The sequence below is a fragment of the Cibotium barometz genome, chromosome 4, assembly GCF_041138505.1.
Source record: "Cibotium barometz isolate CiBa-2024 chromosome 4, ASM4113850v1, whole genome shotgun sequence".
In the NCBI taxonomy this organism is placed as follows: Eukaryota; Viridiplantae; Streptophyta; class Polypodiopsida; order Cyatheales; family Cibotiaceae; genus Cibotium; species Cibotium barometz.
The window spans coordinates 18,566,431-18,573,930 of record NC_141049.1 but is presented as its reverse complement, the minus strand read 5'-3'; positions in this window follow the sequence as shown (position 1 = coordinate 18,573,930).

The window sequence follows — 7,500 nt, the reverse complement described above, 5'->3', positions numbered from 1 at the left end:
GCATGTGAATATATCCATGTGTACATCTTTTTTTATCTATGTGTGCACGTGCACATGCATATGTGTGTGTGAGTGTGTGCATGTACCATGTGCAAATGTGTATGCATTTACGTCTATGTATACATGTGTGCATGCATTTGTGTGCACATGTACTTGTGTATGTGAGTGTGTGTACGCGCTTGTGTGCATGTATGTGTATGTGCAAGCTTGGGTGTACGTGTGTGTGTGTGTGTGTGTGTGTGTGTGTGTGTGTGTGTGTGTGTGTCTACGCATGCATGTAAATGTGCATATCTCTATGTATGCACGTGTGTCCATGCGTGAGTGTGTGTGTTTATGTGTATGTGTGCATGTGTCTGTGTGTTGTGCATGTGTGTGCACATACATGTGTGTGCATCAACATAATACATATAGATCTATTTATATATACATGCTTACATACCTATATATATACATACATACATAATACATATGTGTGTGTGTGTGTGTGCTTATCTATGATATGTATATTCTCTCTCTTACACATGCACATAATATAATATATATAATATTAAAAGATATATATGTGTGTGGGGGGGGAGGAGGGCCGACAATTTGTTTTCTAATGTATTTATTATATATATAAAGAGTAGGTTTAAAGGATAGAAAACTCATTCAGTGAGCAAAATGACTTGATATGGTGACAATTTAATTGTGGAAAAGACTTGTTGTCTTGTCCTTTCTCCTTTTCCCTCTCTTTTCTCCACGTAAAGACTAGTTCATATAGGGCAGGCACCCTTGCTTTATATAGTGATCGCCTTCCAAAGGTTTATCCTTCTTGAGAAGACTAGTGGCTTGACCCATCCCTAATGGGCAAGAGTATTCGTCCATGTATATTAACTTTTCCTAGTCCCACAACATGTCCTAGGATGGGAGAGGTTTAGATACCATAGAGGAAGCCTTAAATTTGAAGACCATTTTGGCAATCATAGAGGACTTTGAAGAAAGCATGAAAATTGGCATACTTGTATATCAAGGCACCATGCTTTGCTTAGTAGCAAAAATATTTAGCTCTCCCTCTCTCTTTCTCTCTTTTATCTCTCTCTCTCTCTCTTCTCCACCTACATAGACAAACACAACAAGACAAAGCACCTACAGACGTGCACATAGACGCGTTTACTCAACTAAAAAAAAACTTACGGGCACGTCTATTTCCACGTCTATTAGCGCGTCAACAAACCCACGTCTAAAGGCGCGTTTAAAAGGTAGCAAATAGACGCACCTATAAATGGGCCTTTATATGCACATATAGACACGCAAATAGACGGTCGGGGAAAATTTTAAAAAAACACACAAACGCGCAAATAGATGCATGTATAGACGCGTTTATACACACAAACTAGACGCAGAGTAGACGCGTTTATAGACGCTCAAATAGACGCATTTTGAACAGACAAACGCGTATATAGACGCGTTTATAGATGCACTGCAGAATATTTTTTTAATTTTGTGTGCTTTAACAGAATGATGTATATGTTGTGTATGCTATGTAGTTACAGGAATCCCATTTCCACATTGTGTAATTCAATTCTTACAGCTAATCGCATTTTAATTGGTGCTTGCAAGCACGTCTATAGCCGACATTAATTACAATTCCAAATAATACATTACAACTCCGAAACGTTTAGTTACAAGGCATTAATTGATAGCTCAAAAAGTGCTTGTATGTACATATAGCACGAAGCTAAGCCACGTCCTGTGGCTTCAAGTACAAAAAATAAGAGGAGTGTATATACAAGAGGCACGAAGCCAAGCCAGTGGCTAAGTACAAAAAAGAGTAGCTAGCACTACTCCTCGCTTCCTTCTGTGCTCCCTTCTCCGCCTCCTTCTTCCTCGTCTTCACCCTCATCTTCTTGTGCAGGGTCCTGTAAACAAGGGACAACATATATCAATGTATGAAAAAATAAATCTTTATTTATAATATTGACATTATTTAATTACTTTCAAATACCTCAGGGGCCTCTCCAGTAGCCCGGATATACTGCTCCTCAGTAATCAACCCATCATTATAGAAGTGCCTCCATGTATCTCCTGCGATGGTGGTGGTGGTAGGCTGTCTCGACAGGAGTAGGGTACCTGCCCATGATATCAAGCTGCAAGATGACAATTTGCGGAGGGGTTAGTACAAAGAAACAACCTCCTAATAAACTACATAAACAATATAATTCGAGATCGATACTTACAAACTGGGCCTCCCATGATTCAACACCCCCTGCTCCAAAATGCACGCTTCCATATCACTCCATTTGGATCCTTCGTGCCTCCACGTGCTTTAGACTGGGTTCCTCCCTCGCTGACTTCATTGCTTTCTTCCACTCACGCTTGTGAGCGGTGTGGGGCGGGCCCCTTGGTGGTTGACCTCCCTGGAGCCTGGCAAGCTCCGCTAGTGCATGCCTCTTAAGCGAAGATCTTTTTATTGCTAAGTATCGAAACAATCTTTGACTTGGCCCATTTATCTGTGAACTGAACATTGGGGGGGTTAGGATACCTAGAGCGAACAGCAGCGAGGGTCTCATCTGCTAACCTCTCTGGTTGATCTTTGTAGTGAATAAAGCAATCTCTGTAATTGTTAGCAATTACAGAGTGCATGAAGGCCATGATGTCCTTCCCCCCCGCAGAAGGGCCTCCTGATGGCATGGGGGAAGGGACATAGGACGGCATGGGGGAAGGGTCGGCTATATAGCCGGCTGGGCTGTGTTGACTCCACTGGGGTAATCTCAAAAGGTGTGGTGTTGGGGTGGTTTGGAGTCTGTAGTGCCGACTCCTGGGGGGTGTTTAGAGTACCAGTAGTCGTATAACTTCGCAGGCTGGGAGGGTGCCCCAAAAGGTTATATAAGTCCCGAAAGATGGATTCCCGAGGATCAGGTGAGCCTGAAGCGCTTCCTGGCCACATGATGAACTGAAAAAAGAAAAAAAGAAGATTACTGATGAACTGAATTGAGAAAAAGAAGAGAAAAAGAGAGAAGGAAAGAGAGTAGAAAAGGCATGCACAGCGGGGATAAAAGAGAGGAGAAAGGAGAGGAAAAGAGGGGAGAAAAAGAGGCAATAAAAGAGAGAAAAAGAGAGGAGAATAGAGGAAAAAAGAGGGGGATAAAAGAGAGAAAAAGAGAGGAGAATAGAGGAAAAGAGAGGAAAATATAGAGTGCAATCTATTTTTTCAATTATGCTTTCCCTTACCATCATTAATTCAATCCCCTTCTTCAATCATGCAATCCCTTTCCATCATTCATGCAATCCCTTTCTTCATTCATGCAATCACTTATTTCCAAGAAAGGAGAAGAAAAGAGAGGAGAAAAAGAGAGAAAAAGTGGGGATAAAAGAGAGGAGAAAGGAGAGGAAAAGAGAGGAGAAAGGAGAGTAAAAGAGAGTAGAAAAAGAGAGGAGAAATGAGAGGAAAAGAAGGAAAAGAGAGGAGAAAAAAAGAGAAAAAGAGAGGAGGTGAGAGGGGAAAAAAAGAGAAAAAAAACACAGCGTCTATCTGTGCGTTTAACAGCGCGTCTATAGACGCGGCTACCTGTTTCCAACACAGAGTAGACGCGTCTATAGACGCGCTTTTAGACACGATTTTAGACGCTTTCTTAGATGCGTCTATAGACACGTTCTGACAGACATACTATTCAAAAAGACGAAAAGGAGATGCGTTGCGCCCGACGTGCCGCGACACAAAAACACAGTTGTTGTACAAAAACAGTCGTTTCAAAGAGAGCAAAGGACGAATCAAACGATAGCAACTTTCAAAGAAGATCAAAAAAGAAGATCAACCCTAAAGAGACTTACCTTGGATAGAGGTATGGAAGCTTCTTGTCCTTCTTCAAAGCTGTTTCTCTTTCTTCTCTTCCTTGTTCACCCTTTGCTTCTCTTTCTTCTCTTCCTTGTTTACCCTCTTCTCTTGTGTGCTTGGAGATGATTGTGTAAGCATGGAGATAATTGTGGGTGCTTGAAGAAATGTGTGGATGCTAGACTGTGAATCTGTTAATAGCAAAGCAAGCCCGTTAAAAGCATGTGAAGAAAAGCAAGCGCGCTAAAAGTAGGTTTGAAAATGAAAATCGCATCTACAGAAGCGTCTAATATCGCGTCTAATATCGCGTCTAAAACTACGTGTAAATGCACGTATAGACGTGTACTACACAGAACAGACGTGCTTTTAGACGCGCAAATAGACGCGGTTTTTAGATTAAATATTTGATACAAGAGCAATTTTTTTGGGTTGTTTATTTGTAGGATGTCTTCATCTTCAACAAGTAGCTCCAGTGAGGATGAATCCCTCCGTATCCATCATCACGAAATGTGGTTAGAGCAAAAAATCAAATGTATGTGTGATCGATGTTGAGGAAACATGTATCGTGCATGTAGGATTACACTCAATCACATCTCAAAGTATGGAGAATGGGATGCAACCGTAAACATGGTAAGTGTTAAAGAGTTAAGGCTGATTGAGATACCTATGGGTGTTCATTTGGTTGAGTTATGATCCCGTTTTAATTTGATACAGGATGCAGTGCCACACCCGCATATGTTGCCCTATGCTCGTCGTGAGGAGGCAAAGCGTCGGCGATATGAGGTGGGATCTTCCATCAGGAGCGATCGTTACGGATGCATGGAGTGATGGTGATAGTAGCCCTCCGCCATTACCTCATGAAGCCATGAAGGAGGAGGTGTTTGATGATATGGTGAGGGATTTATATGCCCATCAATCCGAAGGGAGGGATGATAGCATGGAGCAAGACGATCTTTTTACCGCAGCATTGACTCCACTGTTTTAGGGATGCACATTCTCTATTCTACGTGCCTCCCTTGAGTTACTAAACTTGCAAACCATCTATGGATGGAGCAATGCAAGTTTGAATGCATTACTCAAGTAAGCTTTAAAGTCTATTTTGCAAACATGGTGAATTATGCTAGTGGATTAATTACTTGAATGCTTTTCCTCATTTATGGTCTTCACGTGCAGGCTATTGTGTAAAATGCTTCCAAGGGAGAATAAATTACTGACCTCAAGAGATATGGCAAGGCAACATGTGACCTCTCTTGGAGGATTAGATTACAAGCGCATCCATGCATGCATCAACGATTGCGTGTTGTTTCGTGGACTACATAAGGATGCAAGAGAGTGTCCTACTTGTGGAGAGGCAAGATATAGAGCAGATCTCAAAACTTTGGATGTGCCTCGTAAGGTTCTGCGACATTTTTCCATAATCCCTCGCATCCAACATATGTTCAAGTGCAAATCCATTACAGAGCTCATGTCATGGCATTCCTCCCATCGATCAACCGATGGCAAGTGGAGAACTCCCGCAGACACTCTTGCGTGGTCAAGCTTCAAGGAAGAACCTAGGAGCTTAAGACTTGGATTGGGTATGGACGGTGTTCACGAACCCATTTGGTCTCAAAAGCACCTCTTACAGTGTATGGCTAGTGATATTAGTGAATTATAATCTTCCACCCTCTATGGCAATTAAGAAAGGACATGTTATGTTATCTCTTCTAATTCCAGGGAAACATAAAGTCAAAAATCCTGATGTTTATTTAGAGCCTTTGATTGACGAGCGAGAGATACTTTGGAGAGGTATCGAGGTGCATGATGTGAGTAGGCCTCCCTCGTCACGAGACTTCAACTGCAAAGCAATCTTGATGTGGACGATGCATGACTTCCCAGGCTATGGCGAGTGTTCAGGTAAGCATTGCACTTCTAATTATGAGTAGGCAAAGGATGTGGCACCCTAAACCCACTTTCAACTCTTAGTTTCGTCTATTGTTTAGGTCTCACTACATCGGGTTACCATGCATGTCCTGTTTGTGGTCCTTCGCTTGTTGCCTCATGGGCAGACGCATTGAATAATGTCATCTATGAGAATCACCATCGATTTCTCCCACCTGATCATCCTAGATATGTTGCCCCTTGGAATGAAGTCCTTCCACAATCACTCACAGCGGGAGATTGGATGAGAATTTGGGACGGTTCCACGACTCCTCCACCACTTGGCATGAGCCGGTAAGGCTTTGTAACTATTGTGTGCTATATTGGCAAGAAATAAAGATTGCTCGCTAACACCAGCTTTTGTTTAGATACTCCATCTTTTATATTCGTTTACCATATTGGTCCCACCTCAAGATCAATCACTTGCTTGATCCCATGCATATCTTCAAGAATGTGGCATCTACCATTTGGGAACATTTGAATGGGACACGAGATTCCATAGGCATAAGGGAGGATCTACGTGCCATAGGGAGGATGCGTGAAGCTTGGCCACAAGAGAGACCAAATGGGCGTGTTTTTTTACCTCGTGCACCGTGGAGGTTATCAAAGCTAGAGATGGTCGCGGTGAAGTGTGCTATTACTACAATTCATACTCCCACTGGATGCATGAGGTGTTTGAAGGGGGCCTTTACAAAGAGCAAGAAAAGAGGTGTAGAGCAATTATATGGGATGAAATCTCATGATTGGCACAAGATGCTCCAAGTAAGTATTTTATGTGCATAATATCTTTTTCCTTTCAAATTTGTGAGTGGATTAGAAGAAACTAATCAACCATTCCTCGTGTGTTTAGTTCATACTACCTACTAGCATTTCTCATAGTGCATCGAAGGACGTGAAAGATTGTATTTACAAGATGGGCGAGCTTGTGAGGTACTTTACATGATACAAAATGTGATGCGTATCAATGCTCCATGCAAGGTGTTCATATTGCTAATATGGTGTACTTTTTCATTTCTAGGTATGTGAGCTCAAAGGAAATAGATCCCACCACGCTTGAAAATGCTCGAGTTATGTCAGTGGAGGTGGTTTGTTTGATGGAGGAGACATTTCCATGTTCTATTCTCACAAGCCAACTACATATAGTGCATTTGGTGGATGAGATTGCTATATGCGGTACTATACATGCACGATGGTTGTTCTTCTTCGAGCGCTTCATGAAGACCTTGAAGGGTTTCGTGAGACAGAATGCAAGACCCAAAGGTAGCATGGCCGAGGGTTGGTTGATACAAGAGTCACTTGTATATATTTCTGAGTTTCTTGCTGATGTGGATAGCTCTCTCCCACGACTATGGAGAGATGATGAAGACCTAAGGATGACCTCTAAAGGACGCAATAAAGTAATAGACACGGAGTTACTTAATAATATCAACCTCTATTGCGTGCTTAATAGTGATGTGATGAAAAGATGGGTGACAAGATACGAGGATGCGAAGGCAAGAAGACAAGAAGAAAGGGCCCTCTTTCGTACACACCACGGATCTCGTGTGCCATACGCGCTCAGTATCTAAGAGCACTTCCAAAGGATATTCATGTGGATTGGCTACTTGACGAAATGGAGAAAGCAGAGAAAGACGAGGGGATGCATATCACAATGGAAGAATGGGAGTATGCTAGGGGATGCATGAGCAAGGTCGGTATATAGAATGTTATGCATAAGTTAGGAGCTTTCAATAATTTATATTGCTTATTTAATTGATTTTGACTTG